The 13,353-nt window shown below is 40.5% G+C and overlaps 1 protein-coding gene across 4 annotated transcripts in view; it reads right to left on the reverse strand.

The window, feature by feature from the left end:
• Positions 1-848, reverse strand: part of LPAR3 (lysophosphatidic acid receptor 3) — a 73,220-nt gene extending 72,372 nt beyond the window's left edge. The window contains exons 1-2 of one of the 4 annotated variants that reach the window (XM_027114206.1): positions 656-819; positions 365-480 (exon numbers count right to left, since the gene is read on the reverse strand). The gene's annotated coding sequence lies outside the window, so the exon portion shown is untranslated. The other 3 variants (XM_027114205.1, XM_027114208.1, XM_027114207.1) reach the window with 3 other exon arrangements.
• Between the last annotated feature and the right edge of the window lie 12,505 nt (positions 849-13,353).

Genomic DNA, 13,353 nt, shown 5'->3' on the forward strand with positions numbered 1-13,353 from the left:
CACAGTCACTCCTCCAAGTACTTGCTTGAGAAATTTCTAAGCCATTTTTAGGTAGTCGCAACTTGTTGAAGGAAAGCAATAAAGTAACGCTGCTACAGAACAAAGCACTTTTGTCTGCCGGTAGTGAGAGGGGGACTGCGGGGACTGTCACTTACTCTCAAAGCACAACCCCCAACAGTGTCACTAGTTAGTTCGTAATAACCATTTCCCGAATCTCTGGATGCCTTGCTTGGTTCGAGCTGTTCCCTAACACACCACAGGCTAGGGAGTAACTGAAGGCTGGAAAATGTTATATCCCTAGGCTCCACGAGAGAACCTCAGTTCACCATCGACGGCTGTAAAACCGAGTTTGGAAAAGAAGCACCTGTGCAAAAGCAGAGCGGAGCCTGCGCCCCGCTCTGCGCTCCTCTGCGCCCAGCCCACCAGCCCACAGCTGGGGCGGGCGCTACGCGGATTCTGCATCCCGACTGCTTCTCCCTCCTAAAATAAAAAAGAATTTTAAAAGAAGGCGGAAAGGGCAAGATGCGCCACACACCGCCCAAAGAAGGCTGTCCCAGGTACTCGGAATGGGTCTGGGGCCCGGGCTGGACGCCAGGCAACCCCGAAAAGCCTCCCCATGCGCCCCGGCCGGCCGCCGCTCCGGGAACCCACTCACCGCTCACGCTCGCCCGCGCCGCGGAGCCCGGGAGCGTAGACCCCTGCTGCTGCCGCATGCCCTCGGGGCCGAGCGCCACAGGGAGACCGGGGGCCGGGCGCGAGCAGCCGAGGGCGACGCGACAAGCGGGCAGGCGGCGGCGCGTCTCCTCTCCAGCGGACGCTGAGACCCGCCCGGAACCCGAGGAAAGTTTGGCAGAGCGAGGGGTGGCGCCAAGGGGGCGGAGGGGCCGAGTCCCGCCCTGCCCCTCCCCGCCCTGCCTGACCTTTCCCACGGGAGAGCGCCCCCCACTGGCGAGGCACGGATCGGCGCTCGGGGGCTCTTCTGCTGATGCCCTTCTGCCCGGGACTGGTCCCCAGGAGTGTGGCCGGCCTCCAGGGGGAGATGGCGCCCACTCAAGGACCGCTAGCACCCACAGTCCCTACAGGGCCGTACCTCGGAGCCCCGTATTAAATCACTGTCCTCCTGTCCCTCTCCTCACACTGCGGGGAGAGATTTGTTTGAAGTGGCTTCAGGGAAGTACAGCCCACGTGTGAGGCAAGCTCACCGCCAGGCTGACCGCTTGCTCTAAAACTCCAGCTCCAAAGCTATCTGAGGGAGCAGGCAGCCCCCAGAGGCCACAGGTGTTCACAGACATTTGGCTTGGGACCCTTCCTGGGCACCTTTTTATTGAAACAGGAAACAAAAGATATTTTAAGTTCTTGTAAGAGAAATCTGGGCCTCTTGGGGTCAATACTCTTGGATACTTTGTTTTTCAAAGCTGAAATATAAAGCCTCCACTGACCCGCATTTGGTAAAGAAGAAAGGCGCAAAGTAAAACAATGTTTGTCGTGAACACTTTGTTCTCTCTGAGCTCTGCAAAGCAAAAAAGGGCACAGGCGTGCAGAGAGTTGGGTTCTCCCGGTGACCTCAGGAGGGAAATATTGTGAGTCCTTCCTCCTCATTCTTTAAAACCTTGGGAAAAACTGAGAGCATATGCGGGAGATGTCTTCCTGTAGCCCTTTGCCATTCATTCGTTCGTTCATTCATCATTCAGTATTGATATTAGGTCTTTCTGTATGCCAACTAGGAACCATATCCCAGGAAACAATCTGGACCTGCCTTTTAGCATCAAAGAAATTCCACTCTCTCTGAAAATAATGTTTTTATAATGCTTTATTCCTTGTGCAATGGATCTCATCCCATAGGCCATGACAGCGTGGTGTGCCTCAAACCTTCACAGGGAGGCTATATTTTGATCAACATGTGCCCAAATTATTGTTGCTTCACCTGGGTGTGCAGAAAATGACTCTGTTGTCTTACAGATGAACTGCGTAGAGAGAGATACAACTTACAATGTTAATGCTAAAGAACGATCATGTTTACCCGCACAAGCAAAATTCTTGCAGATGATATATATGAGAATGAGGCCAGGGGAGTGAACAGCTCAACTCAAATAGCACAGTGCTGAAGGGCAATGTAGTGAACACAAAAATTCTCAACCACCAGCACATAGCAAATGCTTGACTCAACAGATATGTAGTACATTGAGTGAGTAACTTGTTGTAGGCTGGACTGGGAACTGTAAGTACCACTTAGAGCCTACTTTTTGCTGGGAAATTTGTTCCAAGTTCCAAACAACTTATTAGCAAAGGCACTTTGGCAACACATTATGTTGTAACTTGAGAACTTCCTGAACTGGATTCTGTAGAGCCAGATGTGATTACCTTTAATGTATGAATCCTTAAAAAGGAAGAAAGGATAAGGAAACATGGTGAGCTGTGTTGCAAAAGGAAGAAGACATTCTAACTAGATGGTTTTCAACAAATGTGGCTCAGATCTTAGCAGAAGACAAGGATGTGATGTAGGAAAGAGACGCAGAGGGGAGGGGGCAGAGAGAACATCCAGTTTATTGACCTACAGGCAGGAACAGGAAAAAGAAGACAAGAGGCAAAGTAAAGAGAAAGATGTGGTCCCCAATTCTGGTTTTTAGGAAGAAACTCAGGGATTATCCACCAGAACTTTCTTTAAGTCCTCATAGGGTCTACAGTGTCTCACTTCTCTACCAAATATTTTTTTTAAATCAGTAAAACCAAATTAAAATTAACATCAAAAAATGGTGAACACAAAGCCTGAGGGTATACTTTGCCTTAAAGAGCACTGGCTGGAAAATCATTCAAAACTTTTTCAACAAACATTTGCTGATCAGCTTCCTGTATACAAAGTGTTGTATTTTGTGTTCCTGGAGATGTGAAGATTTATAACATTGTTTCTATAAGGGGAAGGGGGGCTGGAATTCTACAGTGCTTGATAGAAAGGAATAGCGATGGCTGAAGGAACAATTATGACCTTGGAGAACTTGTGTCAGCCAGCATTTCCTTGGCAGGGAATAAATGCTGCAAAATAAATAAATAAGCAAATAAAACTAAAAACAGGCCAGCCACCTGCCACAGTGAGAAGCAATGTGGGACAGAGGCACAACTTCTCCCTCTCAGGATTTATGAAAAGAGGTTCATGTTCTTCTGCCCCCAACTCAGCTGGGACCTCCAAGTGTAAGGGCAGGAGCTCACAGATTTGTTCTTCTTATCTTTGGGAAGTATATGAACTGAATCACTGTTCAGTTTTGCTCATCTGTACTAATTAGCAATGAGGATGCTTACAGCAGGTGAATGGTATGAGGAAGTGGAATGGCAGCTGTAAAGTGAGATGTGACTGGTACTCGAAATAACAGTTAGCTAGAAGGTTCTGAGGAAAGCCTGAGCAAAAGGTTAACTCTAAAGAAACCAAAGGAAAAGAGAGATGGCACAAGCAAGGTGATGGCCATGTAGAGTATCTCTCAACTGCATGTAACTTCAAGTGGAAAGCCATATTGAAAATCCCAGTAATAGTCCCCAAATACCAAAATTCAACATCAACTTCGACTTCATTTAAATTGAGCAAACCATCCCATATGACATGTGTGAATCATTCAAAAATACTTCTTAAATATTCATCCCATCACTACTTAATTCTGCGTAGTTTTATGTTTGCAAAAAGAGTGACCAATTTTGAAAATAAAAGTCATGATGGGGATATTGCTTTAGCAGATATGAAAATACATTATAAAACCGTAACTAGGATGTCCCGGGACCCAGATTTGTGATTTGCAAAAGATGGCTGCTCTTGAGCTCCAAAGGGCTAAATGCTGAAAGAAGCTGAACATAAACTTTTTTTTCCATAACCAATCAACTAAAAGAAAGCAGATGAAGAACCAGACCACCCTCCCTGGAGACTAGATAAGGTTCTCCCTTACTGGAGAGGAGAACTGAGCTGGAGAAGAAGCAACACTGATAGCCTTGAGCATGAAGTAGCTAACTCCTCACCATTCCTCAAGCTAAATTATCAGAGAAACGTAGATCCTTCCCTTAAGTTATGAACCCAGGAATAGTGTGGTAGAGTGTATTATTTAAAAACATAAGCTACCCCTCCCTGGGGAAGAATTATACTTCTCTGCTTATCCATTTGATTTCTTTGGTCAATAAAGTGTGAGCTGGACTACTAGCCAGAACAAAGTTCCTCCTTTTCTCTCTTCCTCTATGCTGATATCAGCAATGTCCCAGACAGAGACAGTTCCATCATCCAGTTACCGGATCCAGGAGTAAAGAGGGCATGGACCAGCAGTACCATGCCTGACCCAGGAATGACATACAAGTGAGAAATAAACCTTTGTCCTTTTAAGCCACTGAGATTTGGGAAGCATTTTTCACCACATCATAATCTAGCTTATCCTCATTAATACAAGTAGAGATATACTGTGCCCTGCTGTCCATCTGAGACTTGGGTAGGAAACTTTCTTGTGTGTGTGCTCCATGCTATGGTGATAAGGGAACAGCAATATTGAAGTGGTGACACGGCATAGTTAGACGTAGGAGGAACTGAAACCACTGTCTAAGTTTTCTGTGGGCCCCAGACTGAGGCAGAAAAACACTGAAGTCAGTTCTGTATGGAAAAGTACCTAAAGGGACATATACTGGCAGTGGGTGCACCAGGGATAGAGGCAGAATGCAAAGACTCACCTCTTAAAAGAATGTATATATGTGTTCATTACCCACCCATTCAACCCCAACACCTGAATACTAATAAGTCCGTTCAGGTCTCAGATGTCACAACAGGGAGAAAATGCGAGGAGCAGAAGCCTAAGTATAAACTTCAAATGACCAAGACTGCTGAATTTGCCTGTCAGTGATAGAAATAGGAGGTTCAAGATAGAATTTAAATCCACTTTTAGAAAAATAGTTATATGTTTGCCTGCTCAGTTTGCAGCCTGAGAAATGTGTACATACTACACCAAGATACTTTAAGAACACATCATGGGGCTTCCCTGGTGGCGCAGTGGTTGAGAGTCCACCTGCCGATGCAGGGGACGCGGGTTCGTGCCCCGGTCCGGGAAGATCCCACATGCCGCGGAGCGGCTAGGCCCGTGAGCCATGGGAGAGGCCACAACAGTGAGAGGCCCGCGTACCGCAAAAAAAAAAGAACACATAATGGAGGTTGCATATATTCAACCACTGTGGGGTGCTGAGAGTCTAGGCCGGCAAAACTAAAGCCATGCTAAAGCCATGCATGGACAATGAGAACACTTTATATAATAGGCCAGTTTTTGCTCCCAAACCTGACACTCAAGCTATGACTAGATATTTGCCCTGTCTGAGACGCCATCAAGAACCTGCTACTAGCAACACTTTCAGCTGCACAAATATTTATTCTGGTAACCTGAAAAAGAAAAAGCAAATAGTTGTAAATAAATCTTGTCAGGATTTTCTGCATTCCATGCACTAAACTTTTTTTCCTTGTTTTTCAAAGGAAAGCTGTAATATGACCCTAACGTTCTCATCTCAGGGATTGATAGTTTCAATTGGATTTTGGGTTAATATTTAATGTTTTTTGTATAATTTGAATAATAATACAGAAGACTGAGACATGAGTAGACTATAAAAACCATCTGAGCTATTAACCTTTACTCAATTTAAAACAGAGGATTGATTCATTCAAAATAGAAGATCAAGAGAAGTTTTCATTCTTTTTTTTTAATGTAGTAAACTTTGAAACCAAAAAATATAAAATAAAATCGGGTTCTGTGATTTTATGAAAGAAGCACATTGTAATAACTACATCACATAATTTTATACTTGGCTTTACAATCATTAATGAATATTTCTTTCTTACAAACAAGAAAATACGTCATGACACATTATTTTGCTATAATTGAAGATTTTTTTAGAAGGCTCGGTTCTCAGCTCCTTTTAACTTCTGGGTCATGGCTTACTTTGATTATGTTGTGTTATTGTGGGAATGAACATAGTGGAGGCAAAGAACAATGAGAGAAGCATGGATATTAGTAAGAAGAATACTGACTCGTGTGTAGGAATAAATATTAAATAAATAAATATTGTGAAAACCAAAAAATTTTTAAAAGACATGTTATAGGACTTCATCATAGAAGATTGTTTGAATTAAAGTACCTATAACTTCTGAGACTTGCTGTCAAGTTCAAAAACTTTAGTATACTCTACCATATTCACTAGTTATACAAACTTGGCCAGTTTCACTCAGTCTTTAAAACTATAAATGTAATAATGTACCTACCTCAAACTGCAGTGAAAATTAACAAGAAATATTATACTATAGTAATTGTTTTAAAGATGAGATTATTACTAGAAAAATAAAACAGGGTTATTTCATGATGTTAAAAGGGTCAATTCATCAAATAACAGACCTTCAAAATGTATGAAATAAAAATTAACAGAACTAAAAGGAGAAATAGACAAATCCATACCATAGTTGGAGATTTCTTTTTTTTTTTAAGAGTTAGGTGGTGACTTTTATTCCAACCTCCCACCCAGGACAGAAATTCTTCCTGAAGGATGATTCTAGGCCTCAAGTATCCGGTTGAAGGTGACCAGAACTTGGAAAGTTCCTGACATCACAAGTCAGGACATCCAATTTAAGAACAGATGTAATGTTAGAAGAGTTTTCTTTATGTAGGGCCAGATCTGTCTCCATACGTAACTTCCAGCAATTTGATCTTGTTTCAGGTCTTGGGAGCTGTTTTTTTTTCTTTTTGAATTTTAGAATTTTATTTATTTTTTTATACAGCAGGTTCTTATTAGTTATCCATTTTATACATATTAGTGCATACATGACAGTCCCAATCTCCCAATTCATCACACCACCACCACTTCCCCAGCCACTTCCCCCCCTTGGTGTCCATACGTTTGTTCTCTACGTCTGCGTCTCAATTTCTGCCCTGCAAACTGATTCATCTGTACCATTTTTCTAGGTTCCACATATATGCATTAATATATGATATTTGTTTTTCTCTTTCTGACTCACTTCACTCTGTATGACAGTCTCTAGATCTATCCATGTCTCTACAAATGACCCAATTTCGTTCCTTTTTATGGCTGAGTAATATTCCATTGTATACATGTACCACATCTTCTTTATTCATTCGTCTGTCGATGGGCATTTAGGTTGCTTCCATGTCCTGGCTATAGTAAATAGTGCTGCAATGAACACTGGGGTGCATGTGACATTTTGAATTATGGTTTTCTCTGGGTATATGTCCAGTAGTGGGATTCCTGGGTCATATGGTAATTCTGTTTTTAGTTTTTTAAGGAACCTCCATACTGTTCTCCATAGTGGCAGTATCAATTTACATTCCCACCAACAGTGTAAGAGGGTTCCCTTTTCTCCACACCCTCTCCAGCATTTATTGTTTGTAGATTTTCTGAGGATGCCCATTCTAACTGGTGTGGGGTGATACCTCATTGTAGTTTTGATTTGCATTTCTCTAATAATTAGTGATGTTGAACAGCTTTTCAAGTGCTTCTTGGCCATCTGTATTATGTCTTCTTTGGAGGAATGTCTATTTAGGTCTTCTGCCCATTTTTGGATTGGGTTGTTTGTTTTTTTACTATTGCACTGCATGAGCTGTTTATATATTTTGGAGACTAATCCTTTGTCCATTGATTCATTTGCAAATATTTTCTCCCATTCTAACAGTTGTCTTTTCATCTTGTTTGTAGTTTTCTTTGCAAAGGCTTTTTTCATTAGGTCCCATTTATTTATTTTTGTTTTTATTTCCATTACTCTAAGAGGTGGATCAAAAAAGATCTTTCTGTAATTTATATCAAAGAGTGTTCTTCCTATGTTTTCCTCTAAGAGGTTTACAGTGTCCGGTCTTACATTTAGGTCTCTAATCCATTTTGAGTTTATTTTTGTGTATGGTGTTAGGGGGTGTTCTAACTGCATTCTTTTACATGTAGTTGTCCAGTTTTCCCAGCACCACTTATTGAAGACACTGTCTTTTCTCCATTTTATATCCTTGCCTCCTTTGTCATACATTAGTTGACCATAGGTGCATGGGTTTATCTCTGGGCATTCTATCCTGTTCCACTGATCTACATTCCTGTTTTAGTGCCAGTACCATATTGTCTTCATTACTGTAGCTTGGTAGTTTAGTCTGAAGTCAGGGAGCCTGATTCCTCCAGCTCCGTCTTTTTCCCTCAGGACTGCTTTGGATATCCGAGGTCTTTTGTGTCTCCATACAAATTTTAAGATTTTTTTGTTCTAGTCCTGTAAAAAATGCCAGTGGTAATTTGATAGAGATTGCACTGAATCTGTAGATTGCTTTGGGTAGTATAGTCATTTTCACAATATTGATTCTTCCAATCCAGGAACATGGTAAATCTCTCCATCTGTTTGTATCATCTTTAATTTCTTTCCTCAGTGTCTTACAGTTTTCTGCATACAGGTCCTTTGTCTCCCGAAGTAGGCTTATTCCTAGGTATTTTATTCTTTTTGTTGCAATGGTAAATGGGAGTGTTTCCTTAATTTCTCTTTCAGATTTTTCATCATTAGTGTATAGGAATGCAAGAGATTCCTGTGCATTAATTTTGTATCCTGAAACTTTATCAGATTCATTGATTAGCTCCAGTAGTTTTCTGGTGGCCTCTTTAGGATTCTCTATGTATAGTATCATGTCATCTACAAACAGTGACAGTTTTACTTCTTCTCTTCGAGTTTGTATTCCTTTTTTCTTTTTCTTCTCTGATTGCCATGGTAGGACTTCCAAAACTATGTTGAATAATAGTGGTGAGAGTGGACATCCTTGTCTTGTTCCTGATCTTAGAGGAAATGCTCTCAGTTTTTCACCATCGAGGATGATGTTTGCTGTGCGTTTGTCATATATGGCCTTTATTATGTTGAGGTAGGTTCCCTCTATGCCCACTTTCTGGAGTGTTTTTATCATAAATGGGTGTTGAATTTTGTCAAAAGCTTTTTCTGCATCTATTAAGAGGATCATATGTTTTTTCTTCTTCAATTTGTTAATATGGTGTACCACATTGATTGATTTGCGTATATTGCAGAATCCTTGCATCCCTGGTGTAAATCCCACTGGATCATGGTGTATAAGCCTTTTAATGTGTTGTTGGATTCTGTTTGCTAGTATTTTGTTGAGGATTTTTGCATCTATATTCATCAGTGATATTGGTCTGTAATTTTCTTTTTTTGTAGTACCTTTGTCTGTTTTTGGTATCAGGGTGATGGTGGCCTTGTAGAATGTGTTTGGGAGTGTTCCTTCCTCTGCAATTTTTTGGAAGAGTTTGAGAAGGATGGGTGTTGGCTCTTCTCTAAATGTTTGATAGAATTCACCTGTGAAGGCATCTGGTCCTGGACTTTTGTTTGTTGGAAGATTTTTAATCACAGGTTCAATTTCATTACTTGTGATTGGTCTGTTCATATTTTCTGTTTCTTCCTGGTTCAGTCTTGGAAGGTTATACCTTTCTAAGAATTTGTCCATTTCTCCCAGGTTGTCCATTTTATTGGCATAGAGTTACTTATAGTAGTCTCTTAGGATGCTTTGTATTTCTGCGGTGTCTGTTGTAACTTCTCCTTTTTCATTTCTAATTTTATTGATTTGAGTCCTCTCCCTCTTTTTCTTAATGAGTCTGGCTAATGGTTTATCAATTTTGTTTATTATTCTCAAAGAACCAGCTTTAATTTTACTGATGTTTGCTATTGTTTTCTTTGTTTCTATTTCATTTATTTCTGCTCTGATCTTTATGATTTCTTTCCTTGTACTACCTTTGGGATTTGTTGGTTCTTCTTTCTCTAGTTCCTTTAGGTGTAAGGTTAGATTGTTTATTTGAGATTTTTCTTGTTTCTTGAGGTCGGCTTGTATTGTTATAAGCTTCCCTCTTAGAACTTCTTTTGCTGCATCCCATAGGTTTTGGATCGTCATGTTTTCGTTGTAATTTGTCTCTAGGTATTTTTTAATTTCCTCTTTGATTTCTTCAGTGATCTCTTGGCTATTTTAAAACGTATTGTTTAGCCTCCATGTGTTTGTGTTTTTTACGATTTTTTTCCCTGTAATTGATTTTTACTCTCATAGCATTGTGGTCAGAAAAGATGCTTGATATCATTTCAATTTTCTTAAATTTACTGAGGCTTGATTTGTGACCCAAGATGTGATCTATCCTGGAGAATGTTCCATGCACACTTGAGAAGAAAGTGTAATCTGCTCGTTTTAGATAGAATGTCCCATAAATATCAATTAAATCTATCTGCTCTATTGTGTCATTTAAAGCTTGTGTTTCCTTATTAATTTTCTGTTTGGATGATCTGTCCATTGGTGTAAGTGAAGTGTTAAAGTCTCCCACTATTATTGTGTTACTGTCGATTTCCTCTTTTATAGCTCTTAGTAGTTGCCTTATGTATTGAGGTGCTCCTATGTTGGGTGCATATATATTTATAATTGTTTTATCTTCTTCTTGGATTGATCCCTTGATCATTATGTAATGTCCTTCCTTGTCTCTTGTAACATTCTTTATTTTAAAGTCTATTTTATCTGATATGAGTATTGCTACTTCAGCTTTCTTTTGATTTCCATTTGCATGGAATATCTTTTTCCATCCCCTCCCTTTCAGTCTATATGTGTCCCTAGGTCTGATGTGGGTCTCTTGTAGACAGCATATATATGGGTCTTGGTTTTGTATCCATTCAGCAAGCCTGTGTCTTTTGGTTGGAGCATTTAATTCTTTCACGTTTAAGGTAATTATCAATATGTATGCTCCTATTACCATTTTCTTAATTGTTATGGGTTTGTTTTTGTAGGTCCTTTTCTTCTCTTGTGTTTCCAACTTAGAGAAGTTTCTTTAGCATTTGTTTTAGAGCTGGTTTGGTGGTGTTGAATTCTCTTAGCTTTTGCTTGTCTGTAAAACTTTTGACTTCTCCATCGAATCTGAATGAGATCCTTGCCAGGTAGAGTAACCTTCGCTGTAGGTCCTTCCCTTTCATCACTTTAAATATATCATGTCACTCTCTTCTGGCTTGTAGAGTTTCTGCTGAGAATTCAGCTGTTAAACTTATGGGAGTTAACTTGTCTGTTGTCATTTTTCCCTGTTGCTTTCAATATTTTTTCTTTGTCTTTAATTTTTGTCAATTTGATTACTATGTGTCTCGGCGTATTTCTCCTTGGTTTTATCCTGCCTGGGACTCTCTATGCTTCCTGGACCTGAGTGGCTATTTCCTTTCCCATGTTAGGGAACTTTTAGACTATAATCTCTTCAAATATTTTCTCAGGTCCTTTCTCTCTCTCTCCTCCTCTGGGACCCCTATAATGTGAATGTTGTTGAGTTCAGTGTTGTCCCAGAGGTCCCTTAGACTGTCTTCCTTTCTTTTCATTCTTTTTTCTTTATTCTGTTCCGCAGTAGTGAATTCCACCATTCTGTCTTCCAGGTCACTTATCTGTACTTCTGCCTCAGTTATACTGCTATTGATTCCTTCTAGTGTATTTTTCATTTCAGTTATTGTATTGTTCATCTCTGTTTGTTTGTTCTTTAATTCTTCTAGGTGTTTGTTCTTTAATTCTTCTAGGTCTTTGTTAAACATTTCTTGCATCTTCTCAATCTTTGCCTCCATTCTTTTTCCGAGGTCCTGGATCATCTTCACTATAATTTTTCTGAATTCTTTTTCTGGAATATTTCCTATCTCCACTTGATTTAGCTGTTTCCTTCATCTGGTACATAGCTCTCTGCCTTTTCATCTTTCTGTGAATGTGGGTTTTGTTCCACAGGCTGCAGGATTGTAGTTCTTGCTTCTGCTGTCTGCCCTCTGGTGGATGAGGTGATCTAAGAGGCTTGTGCAAGTTTCCTGATGGGAGGGACTGGTGGTGGGTAGAGCTGGTTGTTGCTCTGGTGGGAAGAGCTCAGTAAAACTTTAATCCACTTGTCTGTTGATAGGTGGGGTTGGGTCCCCTCCCTGTTGGTTGTTTGGCCTGAGGCGACCCAACACTGGAGCCTACCCGGCTCTTTGGTGGGGTTAATGGCGGACTCTGGGAGGGCTCACGCAAAGGAGTACTTCCCAGAACTTCTGCTGCCAGTGTCCTTGTCCTCACAGTGAGCCACAGCCACCCTCTACCTCTGCAGGAGACCCTCCAACACTAGCAGGTAGGTCTGCTTCAGTCTCCTATGGGGTCACCGCTCCTTCCCCTGGGTCCCGATGCACACACTACTTTGTGTTTTCCCTCCAAGAGTGGAATCTCTGTTTCCCTCAGTCCTGTCGAAGTCCTGCAGTCAAATCCCGCTAGCTTTCAAAGTCTGATTTTCTAGGAATTCCTCCTCCTGTTGCCAGACCTCCAGGTTGGGAAGCCTGAAGTGAGGCTCAGAACCTTCACTCTAGTGGGTGGACTTCTGTGGTATAAGTCTTCTCCAATTTGTGCGTCACCAACCCAGGAGTTATGGGAATTGATTTTACTGTGATTGCACCCCTCCTACCATCTCACTGTGGCTTCTCCTTTGTCTTTGGATGTGGGGTATCTTTTTTGCTGAGTTCCAGTGTCTTCCTGTCGATGATTTTCAGCAGTTAGTTGTGATTCCGGTGCTTTCACAAGAGGGAGTCATAGTTGGAGATTTTAACATCTGTTTCTCAGTAATTTATGGGATAGGTAGGCCAAAAATTACATTATGGATTACTTGAACAACACTATCGAGCAACTTGACCTAGTTGGCATTTATTAAACATTAGACCCATCAACTACAAAATACATATATTTTTAAGTGCACATGTAACAGTCACAGACCATATTCTGAATCATAAAACAAGTTTCAATAAGTCTAAGAGGACTGAAATTATTCTCTGGCCAAAATGGTAATAAATTAGAAGCCAATAGCAAAAAGATGTCTAGAAAATCCTCAAATATCTGTAAATTAAGCAACATATAGAAGAATAACCTGTTGGTCAAAGAAGCAATTACAAGAGAATTTAGAAAATATTTTCAACTGAATGATAGTGAAAACATTACATATCAAAATTTATGGGCTGCTGCCAAGACTGTATTTAGAGGGATGTTTATAGCTTTAATTACTGATAATAGAAGGAAATAAAGTTTAAAAATCAATGACCTAAACTTCTACCTTAAAAAGCTAGAAAAAGAAGAGCAGAAGTTCTCTTGGAGCCCCTTCCAGTGAATCGCTGACCCTCTGATTTCTATCACTATATCTTAGCTTTCTTTGTTCTAGAATTTCATATATAGAATCATATACTATATCTGGCTTCTTTCACTCAACTTAATGCTTTTGATATTTACCCCGGTTGTTGTTGTATTAGTAGTTCATTACTTATTGTTGTCTTTGTTGAGTAGTATTCTATTGTATGGATATTTAAAAATGTATTAA

The sequence above is a fragment of the Aethalodelphis obliquidens genome, unplaced genomic scaffold (genome assembly GCF_003676395.1).
Source record: "Aethalodelphis obliquidens isolate GAN/ISIS:26980383/991018 unplaced genomic scaffold, ASM367639v1 scaffold13, whole genome shotgun sequence".
NCBI classification, from domain to species: domain Eukaryota; kingdom Metazoa; phylum Chordata; class Mammalia; order Artiodactyla; family Delphinidae; genus Aethalodelphis; species Aethalodelphis obliquidens.